We start from the raw sequence: 8,582 nt of genomic DNA, 5'->3' as shown, positions 1-8,582 counted from the left end.
CCGGCCGAGGTAACCCGACGCCCGCACCTCCGCGGCGCGGGTGGCTCCCGAGCCTTCAGATAACGGAACTCCCGCACGCCCTCGTGCAGCTAGAGCGGTGCAGACTCGGATTCCGTTAGCAGGAGGCGCCGGGAAAACTTTAAGGGGAAGCTGTACCATAGCCTTCCAGAAGCAAGTGCACGCTTTGAAAATATTTGTGGTAGCTACTTCACTTAATGCGGTCATTACGTTAGAAAGCAGCTTATTTACACCGTAGCTTCATCTCTGAAGGATTTCTCTCCCCGGATACAGACTGTAACAGCACTAGGACAACAAAATGATCTTAGTTTCTTGTTAACGGTTTAAAAGCATTTACTATTACAATGTAATTTTCTACGCTATTTATTTTTTCTTAAATTTTATTACCTCAGAGTAGCTGTCATAGGTGAACACTGTATAAACTGTAGTCTGCTTTCCTGTGTGCTTTGTGCGGGGACTCAGTTTTTCTCGCCCATTTAACTCATTGCTGAGGTTTACTGAGATTTATTCTGAAGGGTTTTTGTTAACCCCTTTATTGAGCAAGCAAGTTTGGTGATTTATGAAGTGTTGTGGTTAAGCTGTTTCTTTCTAGAGATATCAGTATTGTGTCCAGTCATTTTATGGCCTTATTTGAACTGATTACATGCCAAGTAGATTGTGAAATAACCTAATTTAGTCAATTTAAATCGTGCAGATTTATTAGTGCAGAAAGGAATATCTAAACTTTTTGTATACCTTCTCTGCAGCATCTAGTGAAGATGTAGCTATCAACGTTACAAGTAACTTTCCTGGATGTCAGTATGTATATTGCAGTGACAATGTGTGTCACATCAATATGTACATTTCATGAACTTGTGCTGTGCTTGCAAATTAATTTTGACTGGTTACCATTTCCGTGGGCCAGTGTTTTTCTCTCATTTAAGTGTGAAATAAGAGAATGAATAGGCTTTTTATACAGTCTTGGAACATAATCGAAAATTTAATACATATTACCATGAGAGCATGCTCAAAGTTTTGGTAAAAAAAATCTTGTTAAAACCCTATATTACAAGACATTTTAGTCACTTTTTGTAAATACTATATGTGTACAGTTTATTTTTGAATTATTAGGCAGTACTTTCAAAAAGTTGAAGTAATCCACAGAATCAGCCTTAAAAGGTCATCTGATTTATTCTTTTGCTTTCAGCAGAACTATTCCTAAGCCATGCTGGAATGTTTTTAAAGACCAACAAGTACATTTCAATCTTTTTGATAATATGTTCTGTAGAGGCACTTTTTACCACAAAAATGTGTTCATTTGTTCAACAAATATTTACAAAGCTACCACTCTGCCTGTCCGTATCTGGTGGAGAAAGATTAGTGGGGGACAGAGATACACTGGTGTTTTTCTGTAGCCTTTAAGGAGTTTGCAGTTTTAAGACAGGCTATGAGCGTGCACAAGTAATTTATAATGCAAAGGATATATGCTGCATTGGTTAATGGGGATATCAAGGAACATTCCATGAAAACACTTGTGTTTTGATCTGGACCTTGAGGAGAATTTGAGTTGCCCGTGTATGGGAGGGGGTAGGCTTTTGTAGCCAAAGGAACTGCCTGCAAGATGGATATGAAGGGGAAAATGCAGGAGCATATTCTTGAAAGGCCAACCTGGGAGCTCCTGGAGCAGACGTATTCCCAGGGAAATGGGCTGGCAGGGCAACTGGGGACAAGACAGTGGAAAGCCTGGAAGGCTGTGTCAGTGTGTCCTGGGAAGGACCCAGTGTTCTGGGGCACAGAGGGAAAAAGCTTATGTCGCTGGACTGCCTACTTGTGCTAATGTTCCAGGCTCCACGACATGGTGTCCCCATTGGAGTTCCAGAATGGAAAATTAGTTTGATGAAATTTCTGTCAGTGTCTAGAACTTCCAATAGGGGTCAGCAGGAGGGGTGGATCTCTGAGCAAAGTTGGTTCCTTTTATTCTGGATGGGGAGAGGAATAGATCCAGAAAAGTAGTCAGCAGCAGTTAACTCTTAATTCTCTGCCTAGTACACCTTGCTCCCCATTTCATGCTCATCCATAGTCCTATTGCAGAGGAATAATGCACAAAATATAGAAATAGATGTTGAGAAATTTGTTTTATTTTTTAAATGGTTGTAGGCAATTTAAATTGAAAAGTTAACATCTATATGGGTCTATCAGTGGTCTAAAAAAAAAAAAAACATCGACTGTTTCTTGTACTTGTGAGTCCCTGCATTACCAAGTCACTTTTTAGAATTTGAGAAGCTCTATAAAGACAGAGAAAAGACCATATAAAATGAAAATGGAATGCGTTATTAACCTTTTAAATGTTGGTATTCTGAAAAATTTATTGTAAACTTCAGTTCCTTAGCCCTACATTTCATTATGTAACTACTTTAGAAGGATTCACTTTTTAGTAAAAATCTTATTGTTTGACCTGCATGAAAGATGACAGCTACTGTATGAAAATTTTAGAGAAGTTAATCTTATGACACCACATGCTCAATGTGCACTGTTTAAGAAACAATTTAAGTATGAAATCATCACGCACTTTTAAAATGTTACTTTTCACGCTGTTGTCAGTCCCAGAGGTAAAAGATGTGATGGGAGGCTTGTTCGGCTCCCCCGCCACACCCGAGTCACAGCAAATAGCACATTTTCAAATGTGTTTTTACACTTTGGTAGTAGAAACATTTATAATGGAAATTCTCATTTGAACTTTCATACTTAAGCCGTGTGATGTAGTGTCAAGGTGATGTGCTAAGGCACAGGATGCTTGAGTTGCAGTAAGAGGAAACAAGGGCTGGCGGTCCCTGTGCATTGGAGAAAATGTGGGCAAGTTTGTTGCTGTTCCACTAAAATTCTCAACTGCAACTAGTTTATTTGGAGTAAGGATTCTAACTCTATTGCTGTCTGGACTGAACAGTTTATCCCCAATATTTAAAGCAACTTGAGGTAAGCTGCCCTTGTAGTCACTTGTGGTGAGTGTGGAAACCTCACCTTTCTTCTCCTATTTGGGGAAGACCTGCTGGCATGAGCAGGCCTTGCCCTGGGACTCTCCAGAAACAGGCCTCCCAGCTGTCTGGGGGATCTGAAATCCTCTCTTGATCAGACTTCCATGACCAACTGGGGTAAGAGAGGTTGTTGGTTCTTGGGTGGCATTCAGAAAGCCAGCTGATTTGACTTTAGTCCTAAAAGTGAAGAATTTACTCATTGGTTAAGTGTCACTTACTAAACTATGGGAAGGATTTTTTTCTTTGAAAGTTTGTGTGGCTGAGTCCTTATGTATCTGATTTGTTACCCTTTGAGGAAGAGACTGTGGTAGTGGCTTCCATTTGTAATGGTTTGACATTTTAGACATGTGAAGTCAAAGAGTGAAAATTTTTCTTCTTAATTTGTAAATAATGCACGACAGAAAGCCTGGAAGGCTGTGTCAATCTGTCCTGGGATGGAACCAGTTGGGGCACAGAGGGAAAAATCTAATGATCTGCTACTAGTTTATCATTGCCATTATCAATGCAGCAGTGGTGTAGCTCTGCCTCACTCATGTATTAGAGGAAAAGCCACATTTTAATGAAGATCACTGAAATTTATGTTTTGGGAATAGGAATAAACCAACACATCAGCCAGTGTATGAAAAGTCTGTTCAATCAGATGTCCTTTGCAAAAACTTGCTTAGTTGTTAGTCTTTATTTATTGAGCAGTTAACTTTTTTGAGCTTGAGAAAGAAAAAAATTAGAGGCAAATTTTCATTTAGAAAATTATTGTGGGTAAAGAAATTTAAATCCAGGGCTGGGGATGTAGCTCGGTGGCACAGTGCCTGCCTAGCAAGTGCAGGGCCCTGAGTTTAATTTCCAGTACCAAACAACAAAATATATATATTTTAAATCCTGGAAGCACTTGAGTTCAAGACATTTATACCACATTGTGTGCTTTGGAAGAATTTTAGCAACTGTGATTCATAGTGACTTAGGGTTGGGGCTGGATGATCAAAGTGTAATAGGTATGAGGGACTGGGAAGTCAGTTTGTTACTAAGGGTCACAAATATGCAACAGCACAATATGACATTATAAATGCATCTCTAATTTAATGGAATCACTTCCAGGGCAGTTTTAGAGAGACTCATTAGTCCAATATTTTAAAAAATTTAAAGAATTTCGGCCTTAGTTGGTCACATAAGTGGAAATATAATTAAGTCCTAATTTAGAGACACCCTTTCCACACCTTTGGACAAAGTTTGATTATACTCAAACTCTTTCTTTCTTGTGTGCACAATGTTGATTAATGTTGATGTTTTCTCTCCTCTTTCTTCCATTACTTGTCTGTCTCATTTTATAGGGTTTTCCTTTCCTTTTCATTTCATTTTTATTTCTTTTCCTTCCTTCCTTCCTTCCTTCCTTCCTTCCTTCCTTCCTTCCTTCCGTGTCATAGTCCTTTAAGAAAGTAATTTAGTCATTCTCCATTGCGTCCAGTTATTCAGTTCTATGTATTTCAGAATGGAAACAAACAAACAAACAGGCAACAGCCACATAGTCCCAACCAGGCAGACCCAGAGATCACCTTAGCAGCTGGGTGCTGGTTGGGGTATGTGGGACTTGGGCATAGTTATGCGCTAATCCTATTTCTTTTCCCCTTACCCCGTGACTAACTTTGTGATATATTTTTTTGGTGTACGCTTACTCTACTTGCAAGTAAATGATTATAGATTTGTAGGTGGTACTCCTGTACTTGTGCATTACTTGAAAAGAATTTTGTGTTTTTCTAGGGTTTTTTTTTTTTTTGTTTGAATTTTCTTTTGAGAAGTGACATGACTGTGTCAGATGAAGCTAATCTTTAAATCTGGGTATGTATTTTGTGAAAGAGATGATAGACATCTGTTTTTATAGGTTTTAAAAATATTCTGTGACTTGCTCAGAAACTTATTTGAAAATGTATCACTTGCATAAAACTTTAAAATTGATTATCTATAATTCTAAAACTTTGAAGTTATCCTTTCTTGAAATATTTTTTTCCTAAAGAACTCTGAAGGCTTGCTTTGTGTGGTAAAGAATGATCTCTGGCTTTTAGCATTTCATTGCGAACCTTGAAATTTCCCATCTCCATATCAGGTATGTCTATTTCTAGGCTTGAGCCCTGTATGTTACAACTAGAAGTTTAAAAAGCATAATAGTAGTCTAAACTCTTTCTCTTCCCCTGCACATCATTGGAGATGGTTCTTTAGAAATAGGAGCATTAACTAAATTAGCCCCATGTGGGAGACATCATAACCTTCTCCCAGTGGAGACTGGCAGCTGGCTGCCCTGTCTACTCCCTTCCCTCTCTTGAAGTTTATATATTTGCGTCCATAGTTTATCCCAGCTGTGATTCACTGCAGTATTTATGGTCCTTCCAATTGTCAAAAGTTATCTCTTCATAGTTGAATTCTCAATCAAGAGGACAAGATGGCTTAAAAGCCAGCAGCCAGCACTCATTCACCATGATTCTTAATCTTTATTCCTTTTGGTCTTTTACTATCAGTTACACAGTTTGTTAGTTCCCATGAGTCAAGATCATTTGCCAGAACACAAAATACGTGGAAAAAGTAGAGTCCGCAATGTGGCAAACATCATTTATTATGATGTTAACTCTGTACATGAGGCTGGTGTCTATGGAATTTTCAAAGGAAAGCTTGTAGCACAATTCACTCACACTTATTGTCATGGGTGAATCAAATTGCCATCTTCGCTTCCTGTTGACCAGTGCTTGAGACATTGTGCAAAGTGTTTGAAAATGTGTTTTGTGTAATGCAGAGATCCTTAGATTTTCTGATGAAAGATTATTGGAGCCTTAAAGATTATTGAAACTCTCAAAGTTCTTTTGTTTGTGTGGACTAGGTTTATTGGTATTCACCATAATGAAACTGAGAACATTTGAAAAATTTATTGTTCTACTCACAACAAAAAATTCATTAAATGTTAATATAAGCAAAATATATTTATGATCTGTAGCGTGTAGTCTTCCCAAAGTGATTTTAGTGAAATCATTGTTAGTGCTCTATCAAAGATAGAAAAATACAAATAATATTAGTATTGTTATTGTACTTTTGTGGAAATCTCTTAAATGTCTGGATCATTAAAATAAAACTACATTTTCTTGTCTGCCTTTGTATCCCATTTATTATGATATGCTATTTTGATTTTTGTTGAATTGTATGAAGACTGATCTCATATAGATGTGTAATATTTTTGATAGCATTTTCATGGGATTTTTGGATATTCTTCTTTGGTATCTTAACAAAATATGCCTTGTGGCAGTGAAAGATTGTTTGCAGTGTAGAATAGGGAATGATCCAGAATTTCTTGGTATGTTAGAATCCATTGGTTTATCTTGTACTTTGAATAGATCTTTTACTCATGTGTGGCTTTTGTAATATTCTATGTTGGTCATTGGTAAATATTGACTTTCTGTGTTATATACATTTTACATATGTTGGTCTCTGCTGATCTCTCAGAATGTCCTTCTGGCACTGCGAAATGATGAAGCCTATCATAGCAAAGAACAGATTTTCCAAAATTTTAAGATTTGCTTCAGTTTCATGATTGGCAGCAGACACTGTCAGATTTTTCCATTGAGATGGTAGTGTAAGTTTGTTCAGTTTTGAGTGAGTGTCTTCCAGAGCCTTAAATCTGAATGACCATAATCTGCCTTCGAGATGTTCCTTCAGGCCAGCACGTAGACCTACTAAAAAGAGTTATGGTCCTTCCAGCTCTGAAAGGGTGTGCCACTGCTGCAGTCCACAGTGTCTGTGCGTAATGTTCTAGCCCAAATCTGTGACTCAGGATGTTATAAAAGGTCGAGATTTAGTGAAATCTTTGTTAGTGCTCCGTCAAAGACATTCCTTCCTGGAACTGGGCTTTATTTTTGAGCTGTGAGTACATGATAGTGAAGATTACAGCAACTGCTTGTACAATTAATGCTGAGACCTTGACCTGTGATAAACTGCCAGGAGGTTCATCCACTGTGGCTTCTGTGTCTCCAGTGCAAATGTCAGCCCAGGATCAGAGGCACATGACATCGTACTGCTGTTAAGAAAAGTAGTTTTTAACCTCTATTCTTTCTGAAGGATCTGAGGACACCCGTGGGTTCAGTGAGTAGGCTGAAAATGTCAGTGTACTGTAAAGGAATGTGAGTTTTTTTAAAAAAGCATAGTTAGAGGAAGATGGGTGCACAATTAACCTATAACGTATGAGAAGGCATTCAGTAGTACTTGTGTGCATAGTTTAAAAATAATGAATTTTTTTTTTTTTTGTATTTTAGGGAAGGGTCTACAGGGTGTTCAGGGTCTCACTACTAGATCAGACAGCCTCCCAAGAGCTGGGACAATTCAGTGTGGTGTGCGCCACCATGCCCAGTCTCAACTGCCATCTCAGTGTGCCCTGGGGGTGGGGCTGGGGCTGGCATGGCAGGCCCATGGATCGAACCCCTGGCCCCTGAGCCTGCAATGAACTCATTTAGAGATTTTCTTTATATTACAATTTTTTAAGTCTCAAAAGTATATTCTGTTTATAAAAACTCAAATAGTGCAATGATGTATAAGAAGTGACTTGTGCCCCCCCACCACACTGGCTTGCTGTGCACGTTTCCAGGCCTCTGTGTAGTCATGTGTTTCTTTTTAAAAGTGAACCATGGGCCAGGGAGATGGCTCAGTGGAATAAGCGCTTCCCCAGTAAGCGCAAGGGCCTGAGTTCAATCCTGGGTTCTGCTAAAAGTGAACCACGGCATAGATGTTATTTATCTATTGCTAAAACATAGCAATTTCATACAGGCATTTTTACTGTACCTGTTACATTGATACACCTCATTCTTTAATCGGTTCATTATTTAATGGCAAGTGCATATTTAGCTGTTTTCCTATTGTTGGATATTTATGTTTTCTCTAAGTTTTGGATAATGATGTTGATGATGTTATAATGAACATCTTTGTGCATAAAATCTATATGTTTCTGTAGTATTTCTGTAGTTCAGCTTGTCCAAGGTGGATTGTTTGGGTGCACACCTTTAACATTTTGGGGGAAATGGCAGCACTGTGCAAAAGCTTGTGGGGCTTTTATAAGCAGGTGTACTGGACTTGAATTCCCGGCTGGTTATTTCTCTGCCCTGTGACCCTAGGAGTGTTGCTTAATACCCATGATGGAGTTTATCTTGTAAAGTGGAGATGTTTTTTCTCTTGCATGGAAAAGAATGAAGTTAAATGTAATCTGACATCTCTGAAAGTGTCTTGCATAGTACCTGGTGTGCAGCAGATGCTTAGTTAGTAGCTATTACTGTTATAAGGATTGGCCCTAATTTAAGCCAGGAGATGAGGTTTCCATCCAGGATACCATGGGGAGTGTGACCTGGGCATTGGGCTCAGATATCAATTATCCAGGCCTGCTTTCATTTGTAAAATGATGGTATTAAATTAGGTAACTTTCTGTGGATTTTCAGTTTTTAGCCTTGGGAATCCTTATCATGGTTTCTAATAGTATGACTAATTGGCAGTAAGATAACCAGCAGAGATATATCTATATATATCAATAAAATTTTA

The 8,582-nt window shown here is 38.4% G+C and overlaps 1 protein-coding gene across 1 annotated transcript in view; it reads left to right on the top strand.

Annotated features, from left to right (window-relative positions):
• Positions 1-117: 117 nt before the first annotated feature.
• The window catches only part of Igsf11 (immunoglobulin superfamily member 11), a 160,237-nt gene continuing 151,772 nt past the window's right edge, over positions 118-8,582 (top strand). The window contains exon 1 of the mRNA XM_023717652.1: positions 118-175. The gene's annotated coding sequence lies outside the window, so the exon portion shown is untranslated. The remainder of the gene's footprint in view (positions 176-8,582) is intronic.

This window comes from Octodon degus, unplaced genomic scaffold, assembly GCF_000260255.1.
Source record: "Octodon degus isolate 3935 unplaced genomic scaffold, OctDeg1.0 scaffold00053, whole genome shotgun sequence".
In the NCBI taxonomy this organism is placed as follows: domain Eukaryota; kingdom Metazoa; phylum Chordata; class Mammalia; order Rodentia; family Octodontidae; genus Octodon; species Octodon degus.
Note: the sequence above shows the minus strand (reverse complement) of the source record. Positions and strands in the feature narration are given on the sequence as shown.